The sequence below is a fragment of the Biomphalaria glabrata genome, chromosome 17, assembly GCF_947242115.1.
Source record: "Biomphalaria glabrata chromosome 17, xgBioGlab47.1, whole genome shotgun sequence".
NCBI classification, from domain to species: domain Eukaryota; kingdom Metazoa; phylum Mollusca; class Gastropoda; family Planorbidae; genus Biomphalaria; species Biomphalaria glabrata.
The window spans coordinates 7,098,361-7,118,204 of NC_074727.1; the positions used below are offsets into that span (position 1 = coordinate 7,098,361).

Consider the following 19,844-nt stretch of genomic DNA (forward strand, 5'->3'; position numbering starts at 1 on the left):
TAACTGTATACTGTTAAGGTCCCGGGGTTCAACCTGACAAGAACATCACTCACACACAGTCGTACATACAGTAAACAACTAGGTGAATAGTTTAAATAACAACAAAAATAAATGAATTTAATTGTATGAAACATATATGTGTATGTACAGTGAGGATGACAAATAGACAGTATATATATTAGATATTATATATATATATTATATATATATATATAATAGGTATATATAAAGATATTATACAATAATTAATTTAAGCACCTTTGCTACGGCTATTAACTTGTCACCCTGGCTTTATGGTCCACCAGACTCTGACCGACTGGCGTCACAACACTGCCAACCTTGGTAATAGTAAAGTTTGACAATGACAATGAAAAAAACTGCAATATGTATTTCTGAGACGGCAAGCGACGCCCACAACTCCAACACTGGCACCCCTAAACAGGGGTCCCAAAAATCCAACTGAAAAATAAGTCCGAGAAACAGGTACAGACAAATAACGTTTTACGAGCCAACACACCGTCCGCTACAACCAAACTAGAGGGTGAACTGCCTCATGACAAAGAATGACCGATAGATGTCACCGGACTTTGTGACGTAGCAAAACAATTCAAAACAAAAAAATACCAGACACTCTCGCCCCGTACACGTACTACCAGTAGAGGAAATAAAAAAAACAGAGTTAGGAGAAAGAAATAGACACTTGTCTATACTACGCGACAAACATGTGTTCTTATAATTAAAACATTTTGCGATATTCTCCTTCAAGACTTCATGAACATGTGTTCTTATAATTAAAACATTTCACGACATTCTCCTTCAAGACTTCATGAACATGTATTCTTATAATATATTCTTATAATCAAGACATTTTAAGACATTCCCTTTCATGGCTTCATGAACATGTGCTTTTATAATGTTGTTATTGTCAAAACTGCTCAAAAGTAACCTGTTGCTCAGAACTTAAAAAGATCTGTGAGTTCTGTAGCTAACATTACAAAAGACATCGTTGTTCAACGCAAAGTAGACCACAGAAAGAAATACTCTTCACTGACTCGGGGCCTGCAAGAGGGACCCAATCGTCGTAGTGGGCCTGCACAACAAGCTATTGGTCTCCCCCAGGTCTGTGGTCAGGCTTACTAAGAAAATTCGTCTCCTTATTAGGTGAAGAAGATTCCCTGATTTGTTATAACAGCTTGTCTGGGAAATGTTAGTTCTGTTACAGCCTTTGGTTTACTTACATAGTTTCCTTAAATTAATTGTAAGCCCACTTTGTAATGTTGACTTCAGTCCAATTATTTTTTTTTGTCTATTTGTTAAAGGTATGTCTCCTTTCTCTTCTCGTCTGGGCGTGTAGGGGACTGGTGACCCTTAAATAGTTTATATTTTTAATTAGCGCTTTTTATTTAGGTTTCATCTCTTAGTCTGTATCTTGTATAACCAAGACAGCAGAACCCTTTTAACTTATTTACTTATATAGATGATAATTACATTTCAAAGAATCAAATTATAAAAAAAAAAAAAAAAGATAGAATTCGACTCGAATTTTTATGTTTTTAGAATTACGATATAATTTGAAATCCTGAAATCGATTATGTCTGCACTAGTATACTTTCTCCAGTATATCAATTATGCTCTGAGATCTGTACAGATGGTCTCTACTTGATCTGTAGTGGGCTTTTCCTAATTTAATTAGGTCAGTCATGTCAATAACACATATCATGGGAGATCCTTGTTTATGCTTCATGTAAAATGGAAACCAACGAAGGGTATCATGTCAAGGAGGGATGGGGGGGGGGGACAAAATAGAGAAGAAAATTACGTTTGTTTAGCTATGGTACGATTGCTTCTTTTAAGGCTTATTTACTTGAATTGTACGTTCGTATTATTTCTAGTGTATGTTTTAAAACTAAAAATAATTAACGAGTATTAGTATTATATAATGTAACAGCACTAAGTTTCAAAAGAAAAGAAAAACTAGCAATATATAGAAGATACATTTTTGAAAAAAAACAAAGCTCATCTTAGTAGAAGAACTCCACATTTACAACTATATATCTCAAAAATGTAAACTTTTTTTTCTCTTTTTTATATCAAACAAAAAAAAATTCCCAATAATTAATAATAATAATATTTATTGTCCGTAAGGAAATTTGTCTTACAATCTGTGCATTACACCAAACAAAACATTATAACTAGAAAAAAAAAATGTATATCCACACTTGAATAACTCATAATTAATTGACTACTTGGTTAATTTCGCAATAGATTCATGTTTTTTTTATGTACAATAAATAATTGTGGAAAGTTTCAACTTGATCCGAAAGTGAGTTTAGGAGAAATAACGGGGACTAAAGCCCCACATATTTAGCCATATCTGTTAATAATGAAGGATACATTTCCCTTGTTGGTACCAAACAAAATAATTAACTACAAAAGACGCATTCATAAGTCACAAAGTTTTTCAAAGTTTCAAGAATGATGTCGGAGCATGACAACTTTTAACGAAGCTTGTATCAACTCACTCTGTCTGTCTGTCTGTCTGGTACAAAGTTTCAACACGCTATTTCTTCCACGTCCTGTTCTTGGATCAAGTTGAAACTTTCCACAATTATTTTTTGTCGAAGGCAACACAGGAATTTAATTAAAAAAATTTACCAATTAGTTAATTGAATAGTAATTAATTTATACAGTTTGATGTCCAAAAGGGGAAACAATTCTTACAGTTTTTTATACATATCTGTAAATGTGGAGTTCTTCTTTTTAGTTAAACTCATTCTTACAAATTCTTCATTGTCAAAAAACAATAAAGATTCTCATTAACAAGTTTAACATTATATAAATTGCGGTTTACATATTGGTAGATTAGTTCTCTAATATATTTACATTTAAATGAAAATTTTTATTGATCATATAATGAATACATTCGGATTTGAACCTGCAGCCACCTTGTAAAACTGTTTAGGAATAACTACTTGAATAGTAAGTTAAAACAAAAAAAAGTTAACTTTGAGCCTACCTCAACCTAACCCTAACCCTTTTCCAAGATAAATAACTACAGAGACACGTGACCTATTTCGAACTGTTTAACGAAAGTTTCGCTTATACAAAATCAATGAATGGAAACAAGGCTTCAACAAGGACAATCAGAGTCAGATCCAGGTCTTCCACACGCTCATTCATACACACACACATATACTGTCAGACACACACATTTTCTTTTCTACAAGATCAGACACACACACGCTTGACGTAAATATACATGCAATAGATTGAAAAAAAAAATCCTGTAAAAGAAATAATCTTCCAGTCTTTTGAAAGAATAAACAAACAATCACACTATTCATATAAAATTGACAGCGGCGTAGCTAGGAATAGGACATTATTTGGGGGGCTCTGGGGTCTTGACCTCTTTGGGGGCCCCTGCGTTTTGCGTAATATTTAATATTTAATTTGTAAAAAAAGTTTCGAACACTCATTTGGGGATGGGGAGCCGGGGGGATTTTCAAATTCTCACCTCCCTCCCCCACCCTAGCTACGCCTCTGAAAGTTGACACGATTATTTTTCGTTTTTAGACCAGTTTCAGTCTTCAAGTTGAGCTTTGCTCTTTTCGTGGCTTCTGCACTTAAAGCCATGACAGCTGAAGGAAACACTGCTAGAGAGAGAGAATGAATTGATGGAATTGGAATGAGCGTCTGATAACAATAAGATAAAATGTTATTCAGTTGCGTCCCTACCTCTCTGTATTCATTTCGTTTTTGTATGTGTGAACCTCAAGTCTAAAACAAATTTATTGTGCATTCATTGTTTGTCTGTTATTTTTATATTATTACAAAGTTTTCCTTCGATTTCATTTGAAAACCTAAATTAAATATAAATAAATAAATGTACACATATTTATAACATAATTTTTAAAAATCTAAACGAAAGAAAGTAAGGTTTCTATTTCTGGCCTTACGATCTATAGGGCAGATGATGTTAAGGTCATCTGTTTCTATGGCCAACATTTAACGAGCAGGGTTGTCATGTGGCCGGCCCAACGACCAACCGCCTTTACTTTCCCTAACTAAAGTCATGTAACCATTAGAGTTGGGTGGACTCAGGGGCGCCCCAATAATCCCAAAATTCAAAAATCGCAGTCTTCGGTGAGATTTGAACCCAGAACCCCCAGGCTAGGAAGCTAAGCGCTTAGCCACTCTGTGCCCGCATTTAAGATGAACCAAACTGGTTTAAGCTGTTAAGAAGGAGTATGGGTGCATCCATTGCCTTTCAAGACAAAAGGAGCCATATATATAAATATATAATCACACTTTTACCCAGACAGACAGACAGAGTAAATAGATATAAGCTTTGAAATAATACTGACGCTCCACACTGTCCAATGACAGATTAAGCAGAGCAGAACCTAAATAGTTTTAAAATGTATCGCTGTAGATCTTTCAATAATAAGATCTAGTCTCAAAGTAGTAGATCTGGTTATTGATTAAGTCTTTATGCACAACAGAAACCTGACTCCAGGCCTGTGTTTCGCTTTACAGAGTTAAGTTTCGGGGGTTACATGTTGAGGCAGGTGTGTTTCCCCCCCCCCCCCCCCCCCCCACTGCATATCCCGTAACACTATCGCACTGTCAACAGATTTATCTATTCACTCTTCAGAACGGGAGTCTTGTGAAAACAAAAAATTACATTATTGTACGTAAAAAAAGAAAGAAATATTTTCAGTTTGCTGCTTAACTCTTTCTCTCCTAACTGACGATACCAACGTTGATCCCAAATGAATGTAGTAAATAATTACGGAGAGAAAGAGTTAATGGCAATGTTCTTTTTTTTGTGTTGTTGTTTTTTTTTAGACTAGTGGAACAAAGTCATATCTCCCACTTGCAGTGGACAACAAAAATATGAAAATGAAAACCTGTTACAACTAACCTTTGGTCTACGACAATTAAGATATTTTCTTGATCCAAACCGCTGCAGTTAAATTTACCAAAAAACGATAGTTTATATTCCCCATTTCGAATCAACATGTTTTTTTTAAAAAGCTAACATGTTGAAAAGTACAAGATTATATTTCCGTGTTTAAGAACTTTACTTTTTGTGCGTCATTTCCCCGGGCATGCTACCCTGCCTCATAGTGGCGCCCGGGTGGAAACGATCGTAGGAGGAAACGATTAGGCTAAAGGGTAGCAAAATAAGACTCCCGTGGGGGGGCCTAAGGGGGTGCGAGAGCATCCTCATTGCACTGTGCGGAGTTGTAAAAAAAGCTCCCACAGCCTTGTCTTAATCCAGGTGCCGTTCCTCAAGGGGCCGTTACTTAAATGGCGTGTCCTGGACGGTTAGCCTGGTATAAAAAAGGAAAATGGCAGGGGTCCCGGTGCACGCGGTCTCTGGCCGCGAGGCTGACGCCCCGCTAGACAGAACAGTGTACACTGTTCTCATTCAGGCCGGTGAGAGGGAGCTCTTGTTCACTTTTGCTGGCCTAGAGTTCCAAGAGCCGAAGGTTCAACTCTAGCTGACAGTTTCAAGAAGAAGAAGAAGTGCGTAATTTCCTGTTACATTATACTTTAAATTTGAGGGTTAAGGGTTCAAACCGCACGACAACTTTAAAAACTTTTTTTAATAGCCTTTTTCGCACAATTTTATTATAATAATTTGAACTACATAAAAGTCGATACGGAATATATAACCTCGATCCTAATATGAATTTCAACCCTTGATTAAAAACTGATGGTGTTTGAAAGCATCTGTGAGACTTTAAAATATTTCAATAAAAGCTGAAAATTCAAAGAATGTATTTTATATAGGACTATTTTGTAAGGCGTAGAGTCACAGTGTTTGGAGGGGAAAATAAGTGAAACTGGCAATCAAATTCTTGGGCAAAGAAAATATGTATTTGGAAGGGTTAGCGTTATAAAGCGGGCCTTGCCAATAAGATGTATCAGGTACAAAATGTAAGTGTTTTGAAGAGGAAAAAAAGAGGGGGGGGGGCGGGTACGTAGAGAAAAGTATAATAGGGTTCACAGGCTAGAAGTGAGTATGTGTGGGGGGGGGGGCGTAAAGCGGGCCGTTCCAATTAAAAGCAACAGATACTATATAATACAATGACCTAAATAAAAAAGGGGGGAGGGGAGGAGCTGAAATGCAAGAAGTTTTATTGACAGTGCAAAAAAACAAAAGGAGGGTCAAAGTATTATGTAAGCATTTGCATGATGTAATACGAAAAAAAGAGCCCAGGTAAAAAAAATATCATAGAGCCTCTGAAATATTTCGAGTAAGAGCTGAAAAGCAGAAGATTAGTCATAATTACCAGTAAATTATTGTTAGCTTGGAACTCTTTTTTTTTTATTGATTCATGTATTGTCTATGCCAATGAATAATTTTGCAATGGCTGTGGGAGAAATAACGTGTGCAAACTTTTTACTAGACTGAGTGATTTGAGATAAGCTTTGTAAAAAAAAACAACAACACACTAATCACTCATGTAATAAAACGGGACCTAAAAAAGTGAACATTGAAACTGGCCATTGGGAAGACATAGCTCTAGACCGCACTAGATGGAGAGAGACGTGACCAAGAAAGCTATGGACAATGAAAAAACGGGGGGGTCAGCTCTAGAAGAAAAGCGTGCCATACGAAATATGGCCGGTTCCTCTACCACCAAAGCGAAAGCCACCTTAAACTGCGGTGTATGTGGACGGGAGTGTCTCTCCAAAATAGGGCTCCACAGTCATGTGAAAAAGTGTTCGAGATGAACCACAGTCATATGAAAAAGTGTTCGAGATGAACCACAGTCATATGAAAAAGTGTTCGAGATGAACCATAGTCGTTCTACGACTAAACGAGGCCAACAGCAATCACTCTTTAAAACAATGTCTTGTTCGATGGACTATGTTCTGTATACATTATTCCAGAGCTTATGTCTGTCTGTCTGTCTAATAAAAAATGCGAACACTTTTTTTTTCCTCACACCCATTCTCGGATCAAGTTGAGACTTTAACTCTTTCACTCCGTATTTATTTTCTACATTCTGGAGGAATCAACGCTGGTATCGTCAGTTAGGAAAGAGTTAAACAATTATTTATTGTACCTTGACCGATCAATTATTGGTAATGATTATTTTGGTGGATATCATAATCATAAAAGGGAAATAACGTCTACATTATAGAGATATAGTTGTAAGTGTGGAATTGTTTCCATTAGATAAGCTTTGTTTCTTAAAGAAGGATTTTTTAATATACATTTTGCCTGTTTTCTAAGTCAGAGAATGGTATAAAGAAGAGATGTGTTCTTTCTCGCTATCGTCTTTGGAGCCAGAGGCGTAGCTATGGAGGGGATGGGGGAAGAATTTGAAAATCCTCCGGGCCCCCAAATAAGTGTTCGAAATTATTTTTTTTAAATTAAATCTTAATTATTACGCCATTATCTATTGTCATGATGTCGATTGTCAAAATGCAGGGGCCCCCTAGAGAGGTCAAGCCCACAGGGACCTCAAATAATGACAAATTCCTAGCTACGTCACTGATAAACTCAAGCGAGGCGCTGCTATAATGTGTTACTTTTTATCAGCAATGACAAAAGTTGAACAAACAGTAAAAATAAAAACTAATAAATCTTTTGTTACAAATCGTTTTTCAAGGCTAGCAGCTGGTCCAAGTAAATGTTGAAGCAGGCAGGTCACTGGGGAGCCGGAGGATATTCCAGCTACCCGTCGCCTCAGCGTGGCCCTCCGGTGGAAACATCCAGAGGTGGATCTGGACAGGCTAAGAACGAGTAGCGAACCAGGCCTTCTAGCAGGTCTCCCTGGGTGAGCTTTTGTTTTTTTTATCTCACTCGGGGTGGGGATGGAACAAGTAACCTGCAACCCAGTCAAAAAAGTCCGCCACGCCGTTCCACAAAGGGGGTCGTCATCAGTTCCGGATTGCTGGATTGGCGGCCCTTGCACGGAATAGTGGCGGTTACAGTATAGGAATATGAGACAAGCTCCCCGCAGTTAGCGCTGTCCCTGACACTTATAGCGGGTGACTTAAGATTCGGGGACGGTGCGCTGTGTACACGGCACGGCCCGGTGTGGCCCAGTCAACCGATATGGCCGCCTACCGTTGGGTGCCCTCAGACAGGACAGGGGTGAAGAGCCCCATGTCCAGGCCTGGTGGTTGGATAAAAGCCTTTCTAACCATCAACGGGATAATGGCGCCTCCGGCGCCGATTCCCTACTGGACTTCATCGAAGGTCACTGGGAAGTAGATCTCTATTCTTACATTATACCAAGTAAGCCGGGGAGAATAGAGTGTATTTATGGTGTCTTGTCTTTTAAGGGATTCAGCAATACACATTATTTATCCTTAGCTCCTCCACCCCCCTCTAGTGTTTCTTTCAACCAGCTCAATAGTCTAAATGCTACCTCCAAGTCAGTATACAACGCAAACTCCATTTTACTGACGTCATCAATTCGAAACCGACGTTTTAATTCTTAGAATTGATGCGCTTCTTAGAAAGACTATAACGAAATTGATACCTAATCAATCGCCTCCCTCCCCCCCACACACACACCTTTAGTTAAGCGTGAGTGCAGGACAGAATCAGTTATTGATATACTCTTTATCTCATGATCAGTGAGCACTATTTATGTTTTGTGTGTGCACGCACGTGTTCTAAGAGAGTTTTTTTTAGTCTGTTAAGACAATGACCGCAGAGTACAGCAGAAAAATCGATTTCTGGTTTGAGTTTCCTTGTAGACCATCGTGACATACTGAATAGCAATGTGATGTTTTTTTTTTTGTTTTTTTTATTTTAACGCGTCTACCTTATGTATAGGCTTAAATGTAATTAACTTATCACTGCTTTGATTTGTTTACCTTGTCTACTGAGTCTTTATCAATTGCTGCAAGTCGAAAGACTAAGACTAAGACTAAGACTAAGGCTGCTTTGTTGATCCTTACGGAAATTTGTTGTGATTACAAGGACTCGTTTCTCATATAAAGACAACACAACAGAAAAATACACATAAATACAACAGACAACATAAAGAGTTCATTCAGCGACTACACACAGGTATCTTGGTGCATATCATGTTCCCTGATCAATGAGTGGCGGTGATAGAGTCTGACCGAGTGAGGTACGAACGAGTTTTTGTACCGCTCCGTTCTTGTTTTGATTGACAGCAGTCGCCCACTTCGCGACGACCTGGCGTAGTTCTGATGGAGCGGGTGGCCGTTGTCTTCCAAGATTTTTTCGATTTTTCTTAGGCACGTTTGTTCAAAAAGTTCCTTTAAATGTGGTAATGTTGTGAGTGTAATTTTTGATGCTTTTTTAATGATGTTTTCTAGACGTTGCAACAGTTTAGATGAGGCGTTGCCTTGCCAACAACTTATTCCGTATGTTAGCAGATTTTGTACAGTCGCGCCGTAAAATGTCTCAAGGATCTTCTTGTTTAATTTAAAACTGTTGAGTTTGTATAGAAAAAAGAGTCGTTGGGCTGTTTTCTTTGTCAGAGTTCCAAGGTGGTCTTCCCATGAAAGCTTGTTGTTGATGATAACGTCTAGATATTTATATGCCTTTACTTGTTCTTTAGATGTAGTGTTTATTTGCAGTTCACGTATAGTTTGTTTTTTTCTTTCTAAAATCTATTATAAGTTCTTTAGTTTTTGTTACATTCAGTTCTAGAAAGTTGTCGGTGCACCAGTTTGTAAACTCTTCTATCGAGCTTCGATACTGAGTTTCGTCTCCTGAAATAAGACCGACTATGGCAGTATCATCAGCAAATTTAATGAGTTTAACTGAGTCATAGATGCTTCTTATGTCATTAGTGTAAAGAGTGTATAGTACAGGAGAAAGTACACAACCTTGTGGAGCACCCGTACATAGTACTCGAGTTGACGATTTGGTGTTGTTGACTTTAACATACTGGGGCCGTTGGGTTAAAAAGTTTAGAACCCATGCTTGCAAGTAAGGGCTTACATTTAAGTTACTCAGTTTGTTTATCATTAGATGTGGCTGTATGGTATTGAAAGCCGAGGAGAAATCTACGAAGAGGACTCGTGCATATGTTTTGGGTATATCGAGATGCTTATAAAGCTGGTCCAAAAGCAATAGAATGGCATCCTCAGTTCCTCTAGCTGCTTTGTATGCAAATTGGTGAGGGTCTTAGCTGTTATTGACTTTTGCTACAAGTTGTTTAAGGATATATTTTTCAAATCATTTCATAACAATAGGTGTTAGTGCTACTGGGCGGAAATCATTTAAGCAATTTATTTTTGGTTTCTTAGGCACTGGTATGATTTCTGAAGTTTTTCAGATGTTTGGAATTACGCACGTTTGCAATGACTGGTTAAAGATGTGACAGAAGATAGAAGAAATTTGCTCCGCACATAGCTTGATCAGCTTGCCACTAATTTCGTCTGGTCCACAAGCTTTTGTTACGTCTACTCTTTTAAATAACAAGGTCACTTCATCCTCCGTTACAAAATTGACGTAGGGCTCTTGTTTTCCTTTGGACAGAGTGTTGAAAAGTTCTTTGTGTAGATCAACAAAATCTTCTTTGTCAAAACGAGAAAATAGCTAACTTTTTCTTTGGTAAATATAATTTACTGAATATGGAGGTACTGATGAGCTTTAAAATTGTAAAAAGCATCTAAGAATTTTGTGAGATTCTTATTTCTAACCATGCCCTGTTGCAACGAAGTCAAAAGAGATAGAAATGTCCAATTTTGTCATGGGAATGTATTTGCAACGAAGTCAAAAGAGATAGAAATGTCCAATTTTGTCATGGGAATGTATTTGCAACGAAGTCAAAAGGGATAGAAATGTCCAATTTTGTCATGGGAATGTATTTGCAACGAAGTCAAAAGAGATAGAAATGTCCAATTTGGTCATGGGAATGTATTTGCAACAAAGTCAAAAGAGATAGAAATGTCCAATTTTGTCATGGGAATGTATTGGAAAGGGTTCTAAAAGACATAGGCGGAGGGCGCTGATAAAAGTGTCATTTCCATAGGGCTCAAATACAATACGTAATAAAACACTCAGAAAGACAAAAACATGAAGGCACATTTCTTATTCCACATGCTAAGACATATTTGTTCAAATACTCCTTCTTACATAGTTCTTTTAGAGCATGGAATGGGCTGCCTGATTCAGCCAGGAAAACCAGTGACTTGGCAGAGTTTAAGTCTGTGATTAACATGCATGACTAGATTGACCTGGGGACAAGCGTTGGACTTAATCAACATCGTTTTTGAAGTAACGTCTGTATTTTATAAGATAAGAACATAGATAAAAAAAAAAAACTTGGGAATTTGCAGCATTGTGAAGATAGAAATGGTAGAAAGATAAACAGTTGGATAGCTCGAGATAGCAGCGATCACAGCCGACAAAGATAAATGAATCAAACTTGAAAAAGACTCTATCCCCCTAAACCAATTCAGGCGCTATTTCATACTTTATGTGTGATGCCTCTCCATAATGTGGCCAGAAGAAGAATTGCTAAACGAGATTATCCATAGTCGTTATACAACTCAAGATGGACGACATGATATATATATATATATATTAAATTGCTGAAGTCCCTTAAAAAAAAAGATAATTAAGTCCTACGTGCATCTATGAAGTCATCTACTTAGACATGCTCATTAGGTTTAAACTATATACTAAGTCATTTGTTTTCCTGGCTGATTCAGGCAACCCGCACTACTGATACTAGGAAAGAAAGAACACGTGTATCCCTAATTCGATAAAGCGTAAATAAAAAGATGTGTGTTTCTTAAGTAACGCCCATGGCGTCAGTTTCGATCGATACGCCACTGCTCCCAAGAGTCTTGAAAGCCCCATATCAAGGGACTTTAGACTAAAGGGTTTTTTAAGCTAGGCCCTCAGTCTTTTGCTTGTCTGTTAATACAAAATAAACAGTCATAAAAAGAAAAGAGAAACACATTTTATGTGATTTCAAAAAAAAAAAAAATGTATTGAGCACTCAATGCAAACATCATGACTTTTTATAAGCTGCAAGTAGTACAGACATCCTTCTCTCTCTCTCTTATATCTTCAAATCAACTGATTCAGATTTCTCTTAGCTACTTGCGGACGAAATAAAAACATGATACTAATTAACGATTTTAAAAAAAATGCATTTTCTCTAAACAAATAAATCATTCCTATGGTAAAGAGACCAGCATCCAAAAAAGAAAAAAAAAATGCCGCTAATAATCACAACGTTTCAGACATGATCTGGTAGTGACATTAGTTTTTAAAACATACATTTCTACAAATGACTACAAAAAAAAAAAAAGGTACACTTGTTTATTAATGTGTTAAGTACATCAGAATAAAACAACACGTTGGATAATGTCTTAGCAATTAACAATTACATCAACGGAAAATATGGAGATCAACAAAAACAGACATAGAAACAGTGCAAAACAGAGAGAGAGAGAAAGAGAGAGAGAAAGAGAGAGAACATGGGGAAAGAATAAAACAGAGAGTCAATTAAAGATAGAGAGACAAGAGTGACTTTTCGTCACCTATTGTGCATTTTTTGGCCCAAACAATCCAAAGTAAGTATATAATCTTCGATAGTACCCAAGAACTTTATAATTTCTCTAACTCGAATCACTGAATAAAAGTTTAATATAAGGGATAAGTTTGTTTGCATATTTTGTTTTTGTTAGATTGAAGAAAGAAAAAATGTATCTAATGCTTTTAAACAATGCCCCTTTCTGATCCAGTTAATTTTGTTGTCCCCAAAACTAATGGATATCAATAGTGCACTAAAGATAACTAAGATAACTAAGCTAAGAATACTTTTTTGTTTTATACTTTGAGCTCTTTGCAAGTATATCAATAAATCAACAACAATAACAAATTATTAATAACAATATTACATAAATATTAACAAAGTTGTCAAAATGTCTTATAGAGTATTACATATGAATTTAAAGAAATAAAACAGACATTTTAGTGTTGGAAGCTTAAGATATACTGAAGCACATTGTTATCAATATTTGTTCAATACTCTACAGTTTATACAAGGATATCTCTTAGAAATGTAGGACAATGCGAATTCCAAGAAACTAGTGATAAATTTTCCAGGATTCTAATGTGGTCTTTGTAGTGGGAGAGTTCTCAACCCAACGCAGGACACAATTAAAACTTGCCTTATAAAGTATATATATATACTTTATATGTGTGGAGGGAGGGGGGTAGATCAGTTTGACTTATGGAACTAAACAACTATACCGATGTAAATGTATAATAATATTCAAAATTATAGAACTTGAAATAACTTGAATAAACTTCTTTTAAGAACAAAGCTAAATACAACTTTTATTACCGTGCTGATGACTTTAACTTGAGATGAGACGAAATAAACTAATATTATAAATAAATATTAACTCCTTATAAACACACGTCCTTAAACTCTCGGGTCGTCTCCCGTTCTTACACATAGATTATGAAAGAGCCGCTTATCTTGCATCATTCTACAAGGCTAACAATTAATGCTCCCTTTCTTCATCATCTAACAATTAATGCTCCCTTTCTTCATCATCTAACAATTAATGCTCCCTTTCTTCATCATCCCCTTGGAAACCCACAAACACACACATTCTATAACCCATGGGGTAGGAATGACATGTTTTAAAAAAAGAAAAAAAAAAGGTAAGTTATCAATGTTCCAGACTTGTGGCTTTTTAGAAAAAAAAAAGGACAATAGATCTTACACACTTATGGTAAAATAGAATAAAAAGTAAGAGAGACACTATAGATCATTAGAGTATATGCCCAGACAAAAGGCAAAGAGTTTTTAGAAGGAGTCGAATTGAACACCAGATATATCATACTTATTTATAAGTATCTCCTTAAAGTAAGAGCGACTCTATGGATAACTAGAGTATATGCCCAGACAAAAGGCAAATAGTTTTTAGGAGGAGTCGAATTGAACACCAGATATATCATACTTATTTATAAGTATCTCCTTAAAGTAAGAGCGACTCTATGGATAACTAGAGTATATGCCCAGACAAAAGGCAAATAGTTTTTAGAAGGAGTCGAATTGAACACCAGATATATCATACTTATTTATAAGTATCTCCTTAAAGTAAGAGCGACTCTATGGATAACTAGAGTATATGCCCAGACAAAAGGCAAATAGTTTTTAGGAGGAGTCGAATTGAACACCAGATATATCATACTTATTTATAAGTATCTCCTTAAAGTAAGAGCGACTCTATGGATAACTAGAGTATATGCCCAGACAAAAGGCAAATAGTTTTTAGAAGGAGTCGAATTGAACACCAGATATATCATACATATTATAAGTATCTCCTTTGACAAACAAAGTGACGCGCACAAAAAAGATTGCAATTTGTGTTTCGATAGTAACAAAGTCTACGTCCTATTATGCGCACCTTTCATTAGTATGGTGTAATCCTTTTTAAAAATGTTATAACAAATTATATGTGTATATAAATATATTATGCATATCTTCCGCCCGCGAAAGATGTTTCTTCTTCTCAAATGTATGAGGACATGTGCAAAAGAAATTGAGAATGTAAAGAAATATCCAATTAAGACTCATAGTATGTGAATCATATATCTTACAAAAGGTTATCAGTGGTTACAATATAAAAGCATATACTCATACAAACTGAAGCCATTTTGACTTGACCATGACATGATGTGAGACAATATAGATCTATCTACTGATGACAAAGTTGTGTAGCAGATAAGAGTTACAATTTGATGTGCTTTATTCATAAATAAAAATGTGAATCCTAAAAAATATAATCTGGTCACAAATGTCTGCCAAAACTAAAATAGTTTTGTTACCTCTACTCTCGTGCTTCGTAGGTGTGCAAGAAAAGAGTTTTGGATGCCATTTGATGAACCCTTGCGCCAAGCGTTTTTCTGAGCCCTGATCTTCCGAAATTCATTCTCCAGGCACAAGGGAAGTAAGTACAGATCCTAACCTGTTGAGCGAAGGGAGGATTTTTCTCAAAACCCTAGCCCCAGTAAACCTTTAGGATTTCTTAACATTGGTAAATTCATCCCAAACCAAGATATTAGAGACAGTGTTAGTTAAGCGATTTGACCCTACGATGAACTACTGTCAAAAAACGCAAACTAAAACTCTATGGCCATATTACAAGGTCTTCGAGGCTCGCAAAGACCTTTCTTCAGGGAACATTACCAGGAAAAAAAAAAAAAGAAGCAGAGAGAGAAAGCGATGGGAAGACAACATAAAAGAATGGACCGGCCTGTCATTGAAAGACGTTCTATCCAAGGCAAAAGACAGGGAGGAATGGAGAAAGACGGTCGAGAAAGTTTGTGTGATGCTCCAACGGTCCAACAGAAAACTGGAAAAAACAAAATGTCGTTTTATCTTGATAATTATTCAAAAATGGACTTATTGCCATAATGAAAAAAAAAAGACAGCCTCCTTCTCCTCAGTTGAATCGCAGCACTTTGTGTTACTAGGGGGCACACTCAAACATTTGAGAATCACTGAGTTAGATGAACGGAACACGACGATCCCAGAGTTCCTCCCGTCAGAAAACTTTAACAAAGAAGGGACGACCCAAAATCAAGTGGAATGCGCTTTCCAGAAAAATATTTCATCATTCACAATGACTGGTGAACGTGAGATACAGACATGCTGGCTGCCCAATACGACAGCCCAGAGCGTAACAAATTAATGCAATTAACTTAAGTAATATGAATAGATACATCAAACTTAGTTACATACTAAAAAAAAATTTAAACAGCTATGCACAATTAAGAAAATATGTATATACAATTAAAATGACAGCAACAAAAAAATCCCTGATTTGAATCTTCCACTTCCTTCTTCTTGCCCCAAACATCCAAAATGACACATTCAATATTTCAATTTAATAACAAACGGGCATAAAAAGTCAAATAACGGAATGGACAGTTTGAAAAAAAACATCTACTGAAAGGTTCGTCCACACAAAGAATTGGAAATTGAAAAAAATTATGAATGGATGGACAGACGGAAAGACATGGCAGCAGATAGATGGTTTTTAAAGCATTGCCACAAATCTAAGAGAAAGAATGATGTGCATCACAATGTAAACACTTTTTTTTTCCTTATATAGATGGCAAGATGCATATTGTTAACTGCAAAAACAAAACTGCAAAAAAAAAAAAATACATATAATAACTTGTACAAAACTAACACAGAAGCAAAAAGAAAAAAAAAAGATATTTGAAATGAGCACAATGTACCGTAACAAAACAGAGGCTTTATTTAAAAATATTTATCGATTTATCTATGAAACTATCTCTAAATCCGTTAATCAGACTCTGCCTAATAATAATGTAACCATTTCGGACTATCTTGACACATTGCTTTAATAACAACTGTCACAGTCTCAGTTGACATTGCCTGATCTAATGTTCACCTCATTTTAAGACGTTTAAAAGACGCGTTGATTTCTGATGTAGAAAACAGGAAGTAGAACGAACAAAGTTGACTTTGAGTTCAGTCAAGTCAGTCAATTGGTATCCTTTGGACCGGGCAGTCAAGTAGTATATTTTGGTCCGGGACGGACAGTAGCGACTTAGAAAAGTCGAGTAGTAATTTCAGTTAGGTGGTAACATTTGGGCAGTTGATGCGAGTGCCGTCTTTTAACCTCTTAACCTGAGGTGAACATTAAATCAGGCAAAGTCAGCTGAGACTGTGACAATAACCAATATTCGTGAGTCAAAATATCTTTCTGTTGAGCTCTGAGCTTGACCAACAGTAATAGATGAATGCAAGAATTTGTCTCTTGGCAAGACAAAAAAAGCTTCTTAAGATTTTTTTTTAAAGTTATGCCCGTTGTCTCAATGTGACAGAAGGTAAGCAATCTATACACTGTAGAGAGAGCATGTCTGAACAGCAGGAGGTCTTACTGCCCAAGACAAATTGTATCACAAGCATCAATAAAACCATTTTTGACTAAATGTGACATGTTGAATTCAGGAGGATATAATCTAGTATTAGGAATACATACAATCCATGATTTCGAGTGTTAGGCAACCCTAACTAACCACAAATGATCTGTAGGAGCCAGTCCACTTGCATCACACATAGTTTTTTTTTATATTACAACCATTCGTTTTGAAAATGTATAGATCTTCCTATATCTATATCTGCTCATTCCAATGATAGCGTTGTCATGGTTGCGGTTGTCCTGTAGGCTGCAGAACCAAATTTCCCGCTCATGTCAAATGATAGGGAAGGCTGGGATATCATCACGTGGGATCACTCCTTCAGTTTTCACGGCCTCAGTTTTTCTTCATGTATAACTGATCACGTGGTCGTATCACGTCGAAGCCTCGCCGTATTAACCAACGCATTGATTGTGTGTCAATAGTCAATGCTGGCTGTAGACATTTGACCTGCGATTAAAACAAAGAGTGGTTGGGTTTTGGCACGCAGTCACGGCAACCTTGATGGCTCGGTTCCTCTCACAATGGAAAATCCGAAAGTCGTATCACGTTTGTGTAAACAAGAAGGCCACAGCCTTAATACTACTGTATGTAGTAGCCTACATCAGCTAAACAGGAATGCACACAATGCAACTTCAAGCAATCGCTACTTCAGTTTTTTACGGGTCTATATAAGGGTCCATAAGTTCTGCATTGAATAAACAAACGTCAACATCAAAACGATACCTGTCCGTACAGGTTTCGACGCTGCATTGACATCACCTGATTGAAGACCAGTATCTCCTACCTTGTGTGTGTGCGCTGCTGTTGTGGTGGTGGTCGTCAGGTCGTTGGGACTCACGCATTTTGTTCCATCGACCACTACATCATCCTCTTTGTTGCAACACACCGTGTTGTAGTAGTCGCCACACTTTCGTTTTTCGAATGACAGGTACACGTTGTTACCTATCCCGCAAGTATCACAGTATTCGCAAACGGTGCGACAAGAGCACTCGTCTGCTGGTTCAAAGGTTATATACTTCTGATGGTCTTTGCACTTTAAGATGTGGTCGTGGGTCTTATTACATCTCATGACAAGATCAATCACCTGAAAGGGAAGCGATGGCATATTTATTATTATATATTCTGTCCACTAATGTAAATACTTTTTCTAATCACTAAGTCATTATTATAATTTAAGTGTCCAATTCCATGAATTAAAATTTTAAAATAAATTTTTTGCTATTCTTAAACTTTAAAAGTTGTGTAAAGTCATTAGAACCAATACTGTGAAATCCTGTTCATAGGACCACATCGGGGCGCCATTGTTTTGGGCCTAACAACCGCCTTGTCAAATTCTTCGGATTCGACTATAGAATAGGATTTGTTCTGGTACTTAACATTCGGTCCAAATAAGTAACTGATCCAATTAACTGATATTAGTTGGGAAAAGGCAGTTGGTCGTTGTTCTGACCACATGGCACCCTCGTTAACCGTGGGGCATAGTAACAGATGAGCTTTACATCAACAGTCATATATTTCTAAAAAGGGGTTAAATTAAATTAAACTAGTGGGTGATAAAGAGAGCCTCAATAAAGATGACAAGCACAGAATTTGAAGACTCATTGTTGTCTCTTGGCAGTATGTCTCTAACCAAAATTCTCAAACTATTGGCAACCAAAATTCTCAAACTATTGGCAGCCAAAATTCTCAAACTATTGGCAGCCAAAATTCTCAAACTATTGGCAGCCAAAATTCTCAAACTATTTAAAGCCAAAATTCTCAAACTATTGGCAGCCAAAATTCTCAAACTATTGGCAGCCAAAATTCTCAAACTATTGGCAGCCCAAATTCTCAAACTATTGGATGAAAGTGATCTCGTTAGATACCCACCTCGCTGTCAAACTGGGTACAGTACGAACAACGTTGTAGTTTGGCGTTGTAGAATTCATTCTCTCCACAGTCAAGGGCGATGTCCAAATGGGACGACGACGTCATATCAGGGGCATCGCACCAACTGCAATCGGAGGCAGGAAATGCACTGACCACACACACCAGATACAAGAAGAACAGCTTGCCGAGCATTCTTCTTTCTAAATTGTCATAGACACAGAGGAAATGATTCCCGGAAGTCATATGGCTTCGGTAGCACATGTGTAGCACACTTTTTATCCGATTTCACCGGTGGACTAGTCTCTTCACAAAACCCATTATATATTCTTGCTGCCGCTAGCGGGTTTTTCCGTTTACATTCTAAAATATGATAACAGGGAATTCCCGTTGCAATACCTGCAAAGGAAAAAAATAAATAAATAAATAAATAAAAATAGAGACATGTCAAAGCGTTAAAGTGTAGAAGTGTCTATCTATGTGTCTATCATTCATCTATTATCTCTCTATAAGGCGTGTGTTCGAGTCCGAAGATTAAAACAAGAAAAACCCAAAAGAAGCGTAATTGTTTCAATTGATTTGGATCAGCGGTGTAATGAAATTTGTGATAGATCTTGACCAACAGCAATAAACAAGTGCGATATTAATAATATTTTTACCATTTTGTTTTTTGTCTAGCGTTATTTTTATGCTTTTAGCTTTCTCAATGCGCTCATCACTTATCTGGACCGGTTGGAGACATAGGAGAAAGGGACATCAGTGGATTTTACCGTAAAAGCATACATTTCAAAAAAGGAACCACCTGCCTCCTCGGGCAGACGTGCTAACCACTCTGCTAGCGAGGTTCTTATAACTTAGAGAACATTGTATAGCTATATTTTGTTCATTACAATTTAGAGTGGCGACCTATAAAGGAGACTAACTCAGCTCAGCCATGTACTATTTCTTTCCCTTGTTCGAGATAACAAACAAAATAATTAATTACCAATAGTTAATTAACTAATTGGTACATTGTGTAATCAGATAAAAGAAA

General features: G+C 36.8%; 1 long non-coding RNA gene across 5 annotated transcripts in view; it reads right to left on the bottom strand.

Annotated features, from left to right (window-relative positions):
* Positions 1-11,933: 11,933 nt before the first annotated feature.
* Positions 11,934-19,844, bottom strand: part of LOC129923678 (uncharacterized) — a 52,391-nt gene continuing 44,480 nt past the window's right edge. For all 5 annotated transcript variants that reach the window (XR_008775678.1, XR_008775682.1, XR_008775681.1 and 2 more), the window contains 2 exons: positions 18,815-19,210; positions 11,934-18,029 (listed from right to left, as the gene is read on the bottom strand). This is a non-coding gene — a long non-coding RNA (uncharacterized LOC129923678). The remainder of the gene's footprint in view (positions 18,030-18,814; positions 19,211-19,844) is intronic.